This window comes from Petaurus breviceps, unplaced genomic scaffold (assembly GCF_028583685.1).
Source record: "Petaurus breviceps papuanus isolate PSGF00001 unplaced genomic scaffold, PetGlider_PUasm1.0 187, whole genome shotgun sequence".
Classification (NCBI taxonomy): Eukaryota; Metazoa; Chordata; class Mammalia; order Diprotodontia; family Petauridae; genus Petaurus; species Petaurus breviceps.
This window is the reverse complement of record NW_027185799.1, coordinates 25,763,681-25,779,395: the sequence shown is the minus strand read 5'-3', so window position 1 is coordinate 25,779,395 and position 15,715 is coordinate 25,763,681. Positions and strand designations below refer to the sequence as shown.

General features: G+C 38.7%; 1 pseudogene; it reads right to left on the bottom strand.

Moving 5' to 3' along the window:
* Positions 1-8,528: 8,528 nt before the first annotated feature.
* On the bottom strand, positions 8,529-9,776 carry LOC138163067 (ceramide glucosyltransferase pseudogene; annotated as a pseudogene).
* Between the last annotated feature and the right edge of the window lie 5,939 nt (positions 9,777-15,715).

The window sequence follows — 15,715 nt, the reverse complement described above, 5'->3', positions numbered from 1 at the left end:
ATGAATGTGGTCACGTGGAACCTGTGGCAGGAGGCTTGGTTTTCAGAAATGCCCACACATTAATGCAGTGTGATTGGGTAGTGGGTCAAGAGGGTGGTTACATTCTCTGACCCAGGAGAAGGCTATATAATCCTTGATGTGAGGCTTTGCTTTGGGGCTCATTTTGAGAAGTGTTGTGTGATTTGACCAGATGAGACTCTAGGCAGGCATTGAGAGCCCCCTGGCTTTGAAAACCCAGATGTTGATGCTTCCCTTTCTGGTAACTGGGATTTGGGATGGATGTAATGGTTGGAAAGTTTGGAAGCCTGTCTGCTTGATCTATTTCTCTGTCTTTTAATTTCTGTCTATATACTCTGAAGTTCGGGGTGCTGACCTTTTTCCCCTGAACTAGGTAAATGATATATGTTTGATTGATTAAAGTAAGCTTGTTAACCCATTTTGAGTTGCTTTCCTTTAGAAAAGCAGATCTAGGGGCGGCCAGGTAGCACAGTGAGTAAGAGCACCAGCGCCAGTGTCAGGATGACCTGGGGATCGATTCTGGGTTCAGATACTTAGCACCACACCCAGAAATAACTGGCCGTGTAACCTTGAGCAAGTTACTTAACCCCAATTGCTTAAAAAAAAAAAAAGGCAGATCTAAGAACCTGTGTTGGCAGCCACCCTGGGGATGCTGGGGTGGTTGCTTCTACAGATGGACTGCTGCCTAACTATGTCTTCTCTCTCTGGTCCTTATGAAGATGACTTTTTTATAACCCAAATGAAATTCTTTACATTTATCCTTATTAAATTTCATTTTATTTAATTTGTACCAAATGTTCTAGCCTGCAGAGATAGATGTTTTTGATGCCTAACTCTTACCATCCTCTGGGTTAGTTATATCTCTTAGTTTTGTGCTACTTGTAACTATGATAAGCATGTCATAAAGACCTTTATACGAGTCACTGATAAAAATATTAAATACAAGCAGAGATTCCTTGAGACTTCCCTCCAACTTGACATTGAATGGACATTCTTTGGATTAAGGTCTCCTCCCACTAGTACAGGATCCCCTTAACTGTGCTGTCATCTAGCCCATATCACTCCATCTTATCCACAAGAACATGAACATTCCCTTGATCTACCAGCCTTTTGACCTAATCAGAAAAGGAAATGAGGTTAGTCTTTTATGTTTATTAATATTTTGCAATTCTTTCTATAACTGTTCATATCCTTTGAATATATATATACATGTCACCTGCTTCATCCATTTACTGCTTCTGTCTAGGTGTTTTATCTATGGTATATGCCTTATGTTTCTGCTATGTGATTCTGTTTCTACCTCCACTGAACTTCATGGAAATGCTGTTCATCATGGATTTCCTTAGATGCAAATGTCTTAACATACAATGCTATTCTATTCTCCTTTTATCTAATCTATTATCTTTGAATAAAATATTCCTTCTCAGAGTAATTTTCTGAACCTGAGTCTTATCCCACCAAGCCTCAGAATGAGGTCATAATTAAATCCTGAAATTAGACTCTAGTTCACTTTGCTTGTTTTCCAATATTTTATTCTTTTGTATAAAGATACCTGAATCCCTTTTTGAATTTTTTTTTTAAGCAATCGGGGTTAAGTAACTTGCTCAAGGTGACACGGCCAGTTATTTCTGGGTGTGGTGCTAAGTATCTGAGTCCAGATTTTGATCCAGGTCATCCCAACACTGGAGCCAGTGCTCTTACTCGCTGAGCCACCTGGCCACCCCTAAGCAATTGGGGGTGCTCAAGGTTACACGGCCAGGTGTTTCTGGGTGGGTGCTAAGTGTCTGAGCCCGGGATTCGATCTCCAGGTCTTCTCAACACTGGAGCTGGTGCTCTTACTTGCTGTGCTACCTGGCCGCCCCCCTTTTTGAATTTTTGTCTCCTATTCAATATGTGTATCTTTACTGCTGTTCTTTCTGTACTGTTCCTACTCTCCAGATTTTTGTTGTTGTTGAGTCATTTCAGTCATGTCCAACTTTCTGTGACCCCACTGGGGTTTTCTTGGTAAAGATACTGAAGTGGTTTGCCATTTCCTTCTCCAGCTCATTTTACAGATGAGGAAACTGAGGCAAACAGGGTTAAGTGACTTGCCCAGGGCCACCCAGCTAGTAAATGTCGAAGGCTGGGTTTGAATCATGAAGATGAGTCTTCCTGACTCCAGGCGTGGCCCTTGATCCACAGCACCAACCAGCTGCCCCACTTTCTAGATTTAATTGTCATCTAATTCATATCTCTTCATCTTTTACCCAATAATAATATGGCCTTATTAAAAACTTTGCTAAAAAAATACAGGAAACCTGTATTCATATCAGGGACCTCAGCTACTATTTTAGTATTCAATCCTATCCAAAAAAAATGAGATTAGTGTGATATGATCTGTTCTTGATGAAGCCATGTTGGCTCTTTCACTACTTCCCTTCTTAGGTGACCAGCACTTTAATATCTGTTTTTGAATGTTCCCAGGAAATTGAGGTCAAGCTCCCTGGCCTAGAGTTTGCCAACTCTCTTCTCGTCAATTTAAACAAAAAATGGGAAAACGTTTGCCCTTCTCTAATGATGAGGGGAATTTTCTCTTTCCTGTATCTTTTCACTATTGCTGGCAATGGCTCAGCAATCCCACTCGCCAGCTCTTTGACTATGTGGGGAGATGGAGCTCATCTGGGCCAGGTGACTTGAATTTCACAAGAGAAATTAGGTTACCTCTTACTGTCTCCTTACTTATCTTAGGTATAAATTCCCTGTTAGTCGTTTTTGTTGTTTCAGAGTAAAAATCATTCTCCTTTGTAGAGAAAAACCAGAAACAAAAAGCATTGGTCCAGAAATCAGGAGTTCATATCCTAATTCTGTTACTCTCTATGTGATCTTGGGAGATAATAGTATTTGTGCAACTTATCATAATAACAATAATAATAGCTAACATGGGCAGCTAAGTGGTATAATGGATAGAATGCTGAGCCTGGAGGTAGGAAGACTCATCTTCCTGAGTTCACGTCTGATCTCGGACACTTGCTGTGTGACCCTGGGCAAGTCACTTAGCCCTGTTTGCCTCAATTCCTCATCTATAAAATGAGTTGAAGAAGGAAATAGGAAACCATTCCAGTAAATCTGCCAGGAAAACCACAAATGAGGTCATGAAGAGTCAGACACAACTGAAACCACTGAACAACAACATTCACATAGCTCTTTAAGGCTAACAAAGAGCTTTACACAATTATCTCATTTGTTCCTCAAAACAACCCTGCGAATGAAGTATTACTAGTGTCCCCATTTTATGGGTGAGGAAACTGAGGCTGATAGAGGTTGTGACTTGCCCAGGACCACACACCTAGTCAATATCTGAGGCCAAATTTGAACTCAAGATTCTCTGACTCCAAACCTGACACTTTATCCAGCTAGTTGCCTTGTCACTTTAAAAAATGTAAAACATTATACAAATGTAGGATGGTATCAACCCAATTTAGCCTCAGTAAGAGTCTGAAGCAGGATTTTCTCAAGTGCAAAGGTTTTTCACCAAAACCAGACTTCAGCGATTTAAAAAAAAATTATAACCAGAAATCCTAAAAGAGATTATTTCTGTGGTTACAGTTTATTCCAAGAAACTACATCTTTTCCCACCAATCCAATGCAAAGATACAAACCATCAGGAAATAATCCTGTAATTTTTGCTACATTTACAAAACTTGAAAGCCAGTCAGACAGTGGCTGTTCTCACTCACACTCAGGTTCTAAGGAAGAGGCTTCAAATCACAGGGTAATTCCCTAACTGGAAAGTGGGACTGGATACAGAGGCCTTGCCTGGCTCTGGCTGGAACTTATGAAGTTTGAATGAAACACAGCTTTAGGTGCTATCTAGTTCCCCAAATGACTTGACTGAGATCTTCTGGGAGGATATTTAGGCTGTGATGGAAAATTTGGGGGGACATTCACTAAACCTACATTGGAGAGACTTGTACTTCTGGGAGGGAGCAGTGAAGTCTAGGCTCCCGGACTATACACTTTTGGATTGTGCCTATAAAATGATTATGGGTGGCCTAGGTTGAGAGAAGCTTTGGGGAGCAGTCTAGGGAGTAGTTGTTTTGATATATTTGGTCAATTTCCTTTTTTATTTTTAAGTACTGGAATTGGAAGGTCTGGGGTCAAACCCCAGCTCTGTTTCTGTGTCACTTTGGGCAAGTAACTTGACCTCTCTGGTCCTCAGTTCCTCATCTGAAATGAGGTAGCTGAACTAGCTGACCTCTCCAGTCCTTTCCAGCTCCCAATCTGGGACCCTTTGATCCTAGTATATCATAGTAGATAAGGAGTTGGCGTTGAAGCCAGCTTCAATGGGTTCAAATGCCAACTGACACGTATTGACTATGTGACCTTGGGCAAGTGTTTAAACCTCCTAGTAGATCTAGACATCTAAGACAATAATTTGTCGAGAGGCTGCCAGCCTTCATTGGCAGCGGGAATTTCCTCACCTGAGATTTTTCTATGCCAATGAAATCACATGTCCAGCCCATTGCAAAAGAAAATTTTGGAGAAAGATCACCATAGACAGATGGGAGAAAAACAAAGCAAGAAGTGAGTAGGGGTAAGTGATGAGAATTAATTTACTGTCAATCAGCCCTTCTTCCTTCAGAGACCAGATAAACACTTCATGTATTTATTATAGCGCTCGTCTGTTTATAAAGTGCAGTTTTATTTTAGCTTCACAATAGCCTTGTGCGCTATGTGGGGTAGGTACTTTTATCCCATTTTTAAGGGGAAAAAAAACCGAGGCTGAGAGATCTTACACAATATGTACTGGACCACAGAGTTAATGATCAGATAAGGCTATAAAACAAGGCCCCTCCTATGTTCTTTCTGTCAAACCACACAGTTAGAATGGTTTGTGGGGCTGGTTTAGACGGTTAGTGGTTCCTGTTTATTTCTAAGGTCACAGTCAAAGGGACTACGTGAATTTTTGCAGGTTCTCTACTTGGGTAGGAAAAAGTAGAGGAGAGGTAGGTAGAAGGAAGTAGCTGGAAGGGCTGCCTCAGGCTGACCTCGTGATGTGTCTGGGAATGCAAGGCCATGGGTTTAGTTGGAGGGTAGTCATGACCAAGGCAAGGCTGGTTGCTAATAGTTGGTGGCAAAAACAAAACAAAATAAAACCCAGAGAAAGGAGAAAAAAAGTCCAACAACACTGCAAGACCATTCAGAATTCTATCAACTCCTTCCTTTCAGTTTAGACAGGCAGGCAGACAGGCAGGCCTGATCTTTCAAAGGCACAACTGGCCTTTTACTATCCCTTTTTAGGGAAAGTGGTCTGGGCAGAATCTGATGATGATGATGATGATGATGATTGGGAAAATAATAAAAAGATGTGGATCCTAACCTGACCTCTTACAGTTCAAGGCCAGGATTAGAAAATCCTGGCTTTGTATTATCATGGACCCTTTTGGCAGTCCGAGTGAAATCTGTGGATCCCTTCTCAGAATGATGTTTTCAAATGCAAAAATAAAACATAAGATGACAAAGGAAACCAGTTATAGTGAAATATAGTTATCAATTTTTTAAAAATTCATAGATCCCCAGGTTGTTAAGAATATCTGTTGGGAATTATTTTTATTTCTTTGATTATTTGGAACTTAGGGTCATTCCTTCTGTAAATTTTGATTAACTAAAAGTCTGTTATTAATATTAGCTAGTAAATTAATATTAACTTCACCTGACCAAAACCTAGCACATGGAATGTAAAAATTTACTTAGAGCCTTCCTTAGATAAGAAGTCACTGGAAGAATCTTAATTGTCCTTGACTACCTTGGTGACATGTAACTCCTCAATCAGTCTACTTGTGACTCCTCAAAATGTAATTTAATCTATAACCTGACTTAGTTTACATATAGAGTTTGATAAGGTTTATGTCCTTAGGAGATATATGAAATTATGACTGTTCAACTAAGTTCAACTTTTATGACATTGAAAGAAGTATGGGATTATGCATCTATCTCCTCTTTAACCTTTATGGTCAAAGAGGAATGTACAAGACTGAAATATGTAAAAGAATTATTTGTCTGTCACTTACATAATTTTGCCTATAAGAAGTTTTGGGACACTCCTAATAGGAGTTCAGGTTTTCTCCAAGGCCTGAACATATGCTTGAGCATAATAATAAAACCTAGTTTTTACCTCTACAATTTCTGTGTTGCAGTAAATACATATTTGGCAGCAGTTACCCACCACATGAATCAGAGAGGAGATATTTTTCTAATAACAAACCTCTGGCCTACATCTCTCCAAGACCTAGTTGTGTGATCTTGGGCAAATTACCCAAATATACTTGTCTCAGTTTTCTCTTGATAATAAACACAGTAGTTGACATTTATATAAAATGAACACTGGGATTCTTAACCTAGTGTCTGACAAACTTTTTTGTGGCTATATTAAAAAATGTATTATTTTCAACAAAAAATTCAAGACAATGATTTTAAATAAAACATGGTAAAGTATTTTAGACATTTGTTGGTATCTTTTTTCTGTTTAAATCTTTTTTGGTCTTTATTAATTTGTTTGTTTACTTTTAGTTTACAAGGTTCAATTCCACAATTCCTTGAGTTTCAAATTTTCTTTCCCTCCCCGCCATGACGGCATACAATCAAGTATAGGATCTGCAAATACATTAGACATTAGTCAGGTTATAAAGACAGATTGTATCAGACGGAATGAAAAATGGTAAAGAGGAAACAAAACCAAACAAGAAAAAGATCAGGTAGTTTCCTTCAAGCTGGATTCAAACTCAGTTCTTTCTAGTTCTTTCTCTGGATGTAGACATCTCTCTCCATCATGAGTCTTTTGGGATTGACTTATAACCCTGCATTGCTGAGAAGAATCCAGTCTATCAAAGTTGCTCGTCACACATACGTTGTGTCTGTAATTGTGTACAAATTCCTCCTGGCTCTACTCTTCTCACTCAGCATAAGTTTGTATAAGCCTCTCCAGGTAAATATGAAGTCCATCTGCTCCTCGTTTCTTATAGCACAATAGTATTCCATAACATGTATATACCACATCTTGTTCAGCCATTCCCCAATTGATGGGCACCCCCTTAATTTCCAATTCTTTGCCACCACAAAAAGAGCTGCTATAAACATTTTTGTACATATGGGTCCATTTGTTGGTATCTTTAAAGATAGCTTAGTAAATTAAATTTGGACTCAATTTTGTTGTGATGCTCTCTATAATATATATTAACTCCTTCCATTTTTTTTCTTTTTGGGGGGGGAAGGCAAGACAATTAGGGTTAAGTGACTTGCCCAAGGTCACATGGCTAGTAAGTGTTAAGTGTCTGAGGCCACATTTGAACTCAGGTCCTCCTGACTACAGGGCTGGTGCTCTACTCACTGTGCCACCTACCCGCCCCCACAATCATTTAAAAAATATTATTAATATTAATATGGAAAGAGTTGGGGCAGCTAGGTGGCAAGGTGAATAGAGCACCGGCCCTGGAGTCAGGAGGACCTGAGTTCAAATTCGGCCTCAGACACATAACACAAAACTAGCCATGTGACCTTGGACAAGTCACTTAACCCCAATCGCCCTGCCTTCCCCCTCCAAAAAGCAAAACAAAATTTAAAAAAATGATTATGCCTTGCAGGTAACAGGGGATTCTTAAATTTATGTGGAATTGAATTGACCATAATGCCTTATTCAAGGAAAAAATTAATTTTCAAGTGCTTTTCAATCATTCACCTATTTTTCAAGTATGTGATTTTTACCTAGAATCTGAAAGAACACAAGTATTTGTAATACTTTCCATAGTTTAAGTGCCTTTGTGTCAAACTTTCCAGTAAATAAATAAAAGAATTCTTGAGAGAAAAAAAAAACACTGTCCACTTTATGTTCATTGCAGTGAAACAAACAAAAAAAACCCTCTCATATATACATATAAATACAAAACTCTCAACCTCTTCTTATTTTAGGAGTTTTTTTTCCTTGTTTGTTTTTCCAAGACCTAGTTACCTAATACAACTTACATTTGCTCTGCAGCAACTACAACAGGTAGTCATAAAACATGCAAAAGTTTCTCTACTAGTCCCTCACTGTAAATTATTTTACAATGATATTAGACATTCCATACAGGCATAAAATTACCATCCAGTCCTTTGCTAACCAGTGGGACAAAGATGATTTCAGCTCATAAATTTACCAGACTATTCTATTGCCAAATCTGAAACTTTCTCTACTGAAGGACACCATCACAGTGTTTGCTGCAGTGATTACACGCTCCTTTCCTTTTTTAAGTGTCCTGGAACTAAGACTCTTGCTTTTCTATTTGTACAAGGTACCAGTTTGACACATGTATCTTTTTTCTTTTTCACAGATGCAAATGCCATGCAAAATAAATTGCAGAACAGATACCAAGACATACAAGTAATAATACTATTGAAGGTGGATTTTAAAAGCATTTATTTATATAAACATAATTTATAACACCTCTCTTTTTTTCTTTTTCTTTTCACAAATCTGTGGTTATACTTTAAGGATTTCATCTCCTGTGACTCCACAGCATAATCTGTAGAGGCCTGTTTGACATGGGACCCACAACCCTATAGGAAAATATTTTTGTCATGGATTCTCGGATGGACCAAGCTATTGTATAATCAAGTTTTGAAAAACTAAGAGCTCCACCCTGTACACCCCTGAGTTGAATACAGTCAAATATATAGGAGGCCAGGCAATGACACATGAAAAATATCCCATCAAAATACATGGTGAGGGGGGCAGCCAAGTAGCACAGTGAATAAGAGCACCGGCTCCAGTGTTGGGATGACCTGGGGATCGAATCCAGGCTTGGACGCTTAGCACCCACCCAGAAACACCTGGCCGTGTAACCTTGAGCAAGTTACTTAACCCCAATTGCTTTAAAGAAAAAAAATACATGGTGAGGAGCCTGACCAATAATTAAACTGGCAATAAAACATTCAGAAACTGGTTCACAAATTATTGTTGCAGACAGCATATTGATTCCTAATTTGGTCCACCTCATCATTCTGGATTGAAATTGATAAACTGAATAGGACCCGCACTTTTGCATTGCAACTTGAATGACCATTGCAAACCTCCCACTTTAGCCCTAAAGCAATCTTTAACAGACTTAAGCAAAAGCTATAAACCCCTCCAGCTTGACCTAATATGTCCTTCCTTATCAAACACAACATTCCAGTGACACATTTGAACCCAGTAAGATTAAGTGAGATGTAGGACGTTGGATCCTAAGTTCTAAAATACACCTGTTCTAACGTAGCAGCAAAACCCTGTGTGTCTCTAACATGGGGTGGAAGCCCACTTCTTCAGTCATTTGATTAACCATGTCGGCAATTAGTTTGATTTCACTATTCCAAATTCATATAAAGTCATATTTCACAACTTTCTATTCTGGCCTTAAATGATTAATTTTAGGATTCGTTCCAACCTTCTTGCCAGCTATAAACAGTGTAGCATTCGCACTTGGGTATTTGCCAAGAAACAGGTACACCAACGGCTGGATCATCATGATCTTGTACACAAAGGGGTACTTTGTATTTGGGATAATGCCATTCAAAGAATGTTTCTAAATTGTTGATTAAATTAGTATCCACACCTTTCAATGGTTTCAGAAGTGTAATGCCAGGGAATTTGCTATGTGGCTGTTTGTTCTTCTGGTAGAGATGTAAAAGTGCATGAGCCACTGCACTGTGAGGAGGGTCAACCCGAAAACGGCCATTCCCTTCTGGGCCAGGTCCAACACTGCCATCACCAGGACCGCCCAGGAATGCCCCTTCTCCCTTCGGCGCCGCCAGCCGCCGCCGCAGCCTCGGACCTTGGGTCGCGCAACGCTGAGGTCGGCTCCCGCCCGCGGAGGGAGGCGAAGGAGGAGCCGGGACCTGGTCTTGAGGGGAGTGGGGCGGGAGCAGCGAGCCTGCTCCAGCCCCTTTTGGTCCCACCCCGCCCCCGACTCAAGGCTGCGCTTGGCTCTTCCTCCCCTCCCGCGTAATCTGAGGCTCGGCTGTGCTGCCCTAAACCAAAGCGGCCGCTCCAGCAGCGGAGAGTCGGTGCGCCCCGCCCCAAACTTTTTTTTTTTTTTAATATTTTGATACCTATATTTCAACATAATTGGCCTCCTTCTGTAACCCTATGCATTTTATTTTAGGCATTTGAGAGCATTTTTCTGAGGAGTCTATAAATTTCACCAGACTGCCCAAAGGGTCATAACGCAGCAAGGGCTATGAACTCCCGCTTTCAATTTTGCAAATTATTTTACGTACATTATCTCAGATGATTGTATTTTATAACGCCTGCCCAATCTCACGAGGTTATTGTAAGAATCACATATTAACGTATGGAAAAGTTTCTAGTAAACGATAAATCGCCTCACAAATCAAAGGTATTATTAACTATCCATAGTAGTCAGGTGCCCATTTAAGTTATGGTTAAATACTAGGTAATGTCAGCAAAGAGAATTTGGCTAATTGTGTGGGAATCCTGAATGTAAAGTCAAGAGGTGTGGGTTCAAACTCAACTTTACCTCCAATTTATCCTGTATGCATCTTGTTTGCACATAGTTTTCATGTTGTCTCCCCCACTTGACTGTGAGTTCCTTGCCTTTTTTTGTAACCCCAGCGTCTAGGACATAGTACAGCTTAATAAATGTTTCTGACTCACTATGCACCTTGGAGATGTCCCTTAAAACTTCTCCAGATCCTAGTTTCTTCATCTGTAAAATGTTGGGGAGGCGGTAGAGTAGATAACCTGTAAATTCTTTCCCAGTTCTAACAATCTCTTATTCTAGCCTGAAAGGTAATTGTTAGTTGCTGTAGGAACCTGTGCTTTGGTGAGAATGAATGGTCACTGTATCCAATATGCAAAGATATATTAAAAATATTCAGTGATACTGCAATTTGTTCTCAAGGACAAGGACAGGAGAAATTCAAGTATGTTATCTCTTGGTAACAAGCACTGAGGGGCAGAGCAGGCCTAAGTTCAAACAAATAACAGCTAACAATTAAAGAGTAAACACAAAAGTGAGGAAGGGTTTTGTTGATAGTTCTTTGTTTATGGACCTTGGTTGATTACATTTTTCTTACTTAAGCTGTTTGAGCTTTTTAAAAGACTGATATATAGAGCCTATACATATCACTTTTCAAGTTGGTTTGAATTCAAATTTGGGTCTTAAAATGATAAGTAGTATTTATCTAAAAACATCAGCAAGCATTTTTGGTAATGGGGATAAGCCCTCCCTATAGGATCAGGGGTGAACCAAGGATGCCCACTATTACCATTATTATTCAATATTGTTTTTGTTAGATATACTAATAAGAGAAGAAAAAGAAATTGCAAGAATTAGAATAGGTAGTGAGAAAACAAAACTATCATTCTTTGCAGATGATATAATGGTATACATAGAGAGTCCTAGAGAATTAACTAAAAAATTAGTTGAAATAATTAGCAACTTTAATAATGTTGCTAGATATAAAACAAAACCACATAAATCATCATCATTTCCATATATTACTAACAAAATTCAGCAGCAAATGATAGAAATAGAAATTCCATTTAAAATAACTGAAGACAGTATAAAATGTTTTAGTTTCCATCTGCCAAGACAAACAGGAATTCTATGAACACAACTACAAAACACTTTTCACACAAATAAAGTTAGATCTAGACAACTGGAAAAATATCTGTTGCTCATGGGTAGGTGTAATGGGAATGCAAATTTGGAAGATCTTCCCTGCCCCTAGGATAAAGTGCACCTGAAGCCTGGGGAGGGAGCCTTGTTTTTCAGTAGATACTTCTTGATTGGCCAGTGAGTGAATAAGGTTGTTACATTCTCTGAGCCAGGAGAAGGCTATATAAGCCCTGATGTGTAGCTTTGTTTTGGGACTCTGAGAAGTGTTCTGTGATTTGATCTGAATTCTGGGAAGCCGTTGTTAAGAGTCCCCCAGCTTTGAAAAACCCAGATGTGGAAACCCAGATGTTGACTGGGTATGGATATGATGGTTGGACAGTTTGGAAATCTGTCTACTTGATCTGTTTCTGTCTTGATAATTCTGCCTGTATGCTTTGAAGTTCGGGGTGCTGACCTTTTTCCCCTGAACAAGGTAAACGATATATGTCTGACTGATTAAAGTAAGGTTGTTAACCCATTTTGAGTTGCTTTCCTTTAACAAAGCAGATCCAAGAACCTGTGGTAGCTGCAAACCCTGAGGACGCTTGGGGTGCTTGCTGCTACAGTAGGCCAAACCAATACAATAAAAATGAAAATTCTACATAAATTAATTTACTTATCCAGTGTCATGACAATTAAACTATCAAAAATTATCTTATAGAGGTAGAAAAAATATAACAAAATTCATCTGGAAGAACAAAAGGTCAAGAATATCAAGGGAATTAATGAAAAAAAGTGAAGGAAGATGGTCTAGTCAAACAATATCTAAAACTATATTATAGAGTGGTAATCATCAAAACAATCTGGAATTGACTAAACAAATACAATAAAATGTTCGTTCCTGGCAAGAATAGAGACCAACTGCACCATTTATACAAAGGTAGGGGGTTGTGAAGGGTATTTTGTCAAAGCTGGTTACTGGTTAATAAAAAGAGTGGTGGATCACAGAATAGATAGGTACACAATACACAATAGTAAATGACCATAGTAATCTATTGTTTGATAAACCCAAAGATCTAAGCTTTGGAGACAAGAACTCACTATTTGATAAAAGCTGCTGAGAAAACTGGAAGATAATTTGGCAGAAACTAGGTATAGACCAATATCTCATACCATATAGCGAGATAAGGTCAAAATGAGTATGTGATTTAAACATAAAAGGTGATACCATAAGCAAATTAGGAAAGCATGGAATAGTTTACCTGTCAGATCTATGGAAAAGGGAAGAATTCAGGACCAAACAAGAGATAGAAAGCATTATGAGATTTAAAAGGGATAATTTTAATTATATTAAATTTAAAAGTTTTTTTTTTGCACAAACAAAAACAATGCAGCCACAATTAGAAGGAAAGCAGAAAGCTAGGAAACAATTTTTGCAGCAATCATCTCTGAAAAAGGCCTCATTTCTCAAATATATAGAGGACTGAGTAAATTTTATAAGAATACAAGTCATTTACCAATTGGTAAATGGCCAAAGTTTATGGGGAGGCACATATAAAGTTTGGGGGATGCTTTAGACTAGTTTGACTGAGTATAGAGAGTATGCTGGGAAACAATATCAGATCAGCCATGAAAAGTAGGAAAGCATCAGATTATGGAAAGCATTGAATGACAAGCAGGGGAATATAAACTTTACTTAGGCAATAAGAAGACTCTAAATATTTTTGAACAAAAGCATGACATCAAAAAATTATTCTGGCTTCTAGGAAGAAAGGATTGGGAGGGGGTGGGGAAATAGTAGAGGGGGAAATGCAACACTGTGTCCACTGGTGAATTTTGATGATTATTTTTCAGGGGCTATGTCCTAATTGGGAAACAGGATAATTAATGCATTCACAGACTATCTTTGGTTTCTGTTGCTATTACCTTCAAAAGACCCTAAGCACTGAAGGCATCCTCTTTGGAAGGTCCTAAAGGCTGGACCAGGCAGTCATTAAGCCATGTTTCTGTTCTTGATTCCAACACTGACTTAGAATATAATAACCTTGGATATGTCATTTCATCTATTTATAATTTGAATTTATTTGCCTTATAAAATATAAGGTCTGTAATTATTTTTCCCTCCTACATCATTCCTAGGTGTCTGGGGTAACTTGAGGAAATAATACTGGCACAAAACATGCTGAATGCCCCAGATGCTAGGCCTTGTGGGGGTATATATCCTGCAAACAGCATTTCTTCACTGTGTATGCTTTTAAATTTATTACAAGCTTCTCCTTGATAATTAATGTAAGCTGCTTGGATGTCATTAAAAGGGAGGCACTCTCTTAAACACAAGATATTATGTGAGTCCATTTCTCATTAAATTCAAACAAAACAAATGACTCTGCACATGGTATGTTGCCTTTGAGGCCTTTTATGTGAAAGAATGCAATTCTTCAAGGACATTCATGCAGGCCCCAACTGTAGGTCCACATGTAGCTACATTCCATTTTTCATTAGAGTGTGACAGACCTTGGACTTGGATAAACAAAATCTTTTGAAGTCTCTCCAGCCATTAAAAATAAACTCCCACCTTTTCATGAGTCTTTAATGTTTCCAAATAAGAGGAATTAGATTCTCTCTTAAACCTTATACTGGTCAGGAGGGCATTTGGGGAGGGAGGCCATTTTCTAGACGTTCTCCCTACTCTAACCCCCTACCCATGTAAAAGAATATGTCCCAGATCTGCTGATTCTCTGATATTGCTAAGGTTTCAATAATCGATGCTTCTAGGATTTATGATTTCTTCACTGTAGTTATTCCCTCCACCATTTCTGATTGCAGCCCTTCTCATGCCACAGGAGATGGATATGCTTGAGTCCTTGCTGCCAAAGTATTCATGACTTCATACCCAACCATCTGGTGCTGAGCCTGGCCACACTTGACAAGGCTGACACTTCCCTGCTTGAATTTGAAATCTTTCTAGCTTGGTAAACCTATCAGTTTGTACTCCAATGGGCATTGCCTTTGAAAACCCAGGGGCACCTGCACCTCCAAACCACAGAGAACAGGTATCAGGGATGAAGGTTTAGTGACTATTTTTTGAAAAGACTAAATTAAGTTACCATTTTTCCCCTTGCTTTTTGCAGCAGTACCGTCAATTATATTGGGAACTTAATAGCCTTGAGCCTTAACCTCTCACCTTTAGTTCAAACAGTTCAGTTTCATGTGTGTTTATGCGGTTTCTTCAAAATGACAGAGCAGACTGCATTGGTGGGCAGGTTCAGACTTCAAAGTGTAAACATAATTAAGTAGATGTGCTCTAGCTGGAGAACAGGTTCAAGCAAATGAATACATTTAAGCATTTACTAAACGCCAAACAGGTGTTATTCATTGGAGATACTGATACAAAAATGTCCTTGCCCTCAAGAAGACAAATATAGGGGAGTGGTAGCCAGGAAAAGATGTTTGGGTTTGGAAAGTTACAGGAATGATGAACTGATTAGAGGCAAAGGGGAGCAAATTGACACCCTTCCCAATAACAGTTCATATTCTGAGTTCAATCCTGTCTTAGACACAAACAGTATGAGCCTAGGCAAGTAACTTTAACCTCTCAGTCTCAATTTCCTCAGCTATAAAATGGGCATAATAATATCTACCTCACTGAGGCTGTTGTGAGGATGAAATGAGATATTGTATGTAAAGCATTTTGTAGAATTTAAAACACTATATAAATACTAGCTATTCTGATTGTTATCATTATTGTTAACAGTGGCAATACTGATGTTGCTTGGATTCCATAACAGGAAAGGGGAGACTCCAGGTCATGGTTTAGCAGGAAGACAGGGTTAAGTGGGAAATGGCTAGGAGCTACTTAGAGATGGTATTTCATATGAAGAATTCACTAATCAGAGCATTCAAAAAACACTAATTATTAATTATTATTATCTTACTCTCATCTTTGTTCAGTGGAGTTCAGATAAAAAAGGTTCCAGGACAAATTACTATCCTGCTACCATTTAGAACATTTGAGTACTTAAGTACAAGATAAAATGTGGTCAAGATGAAGGAAAAATCTATTTAGATTAAAGGCTCTTAAACTT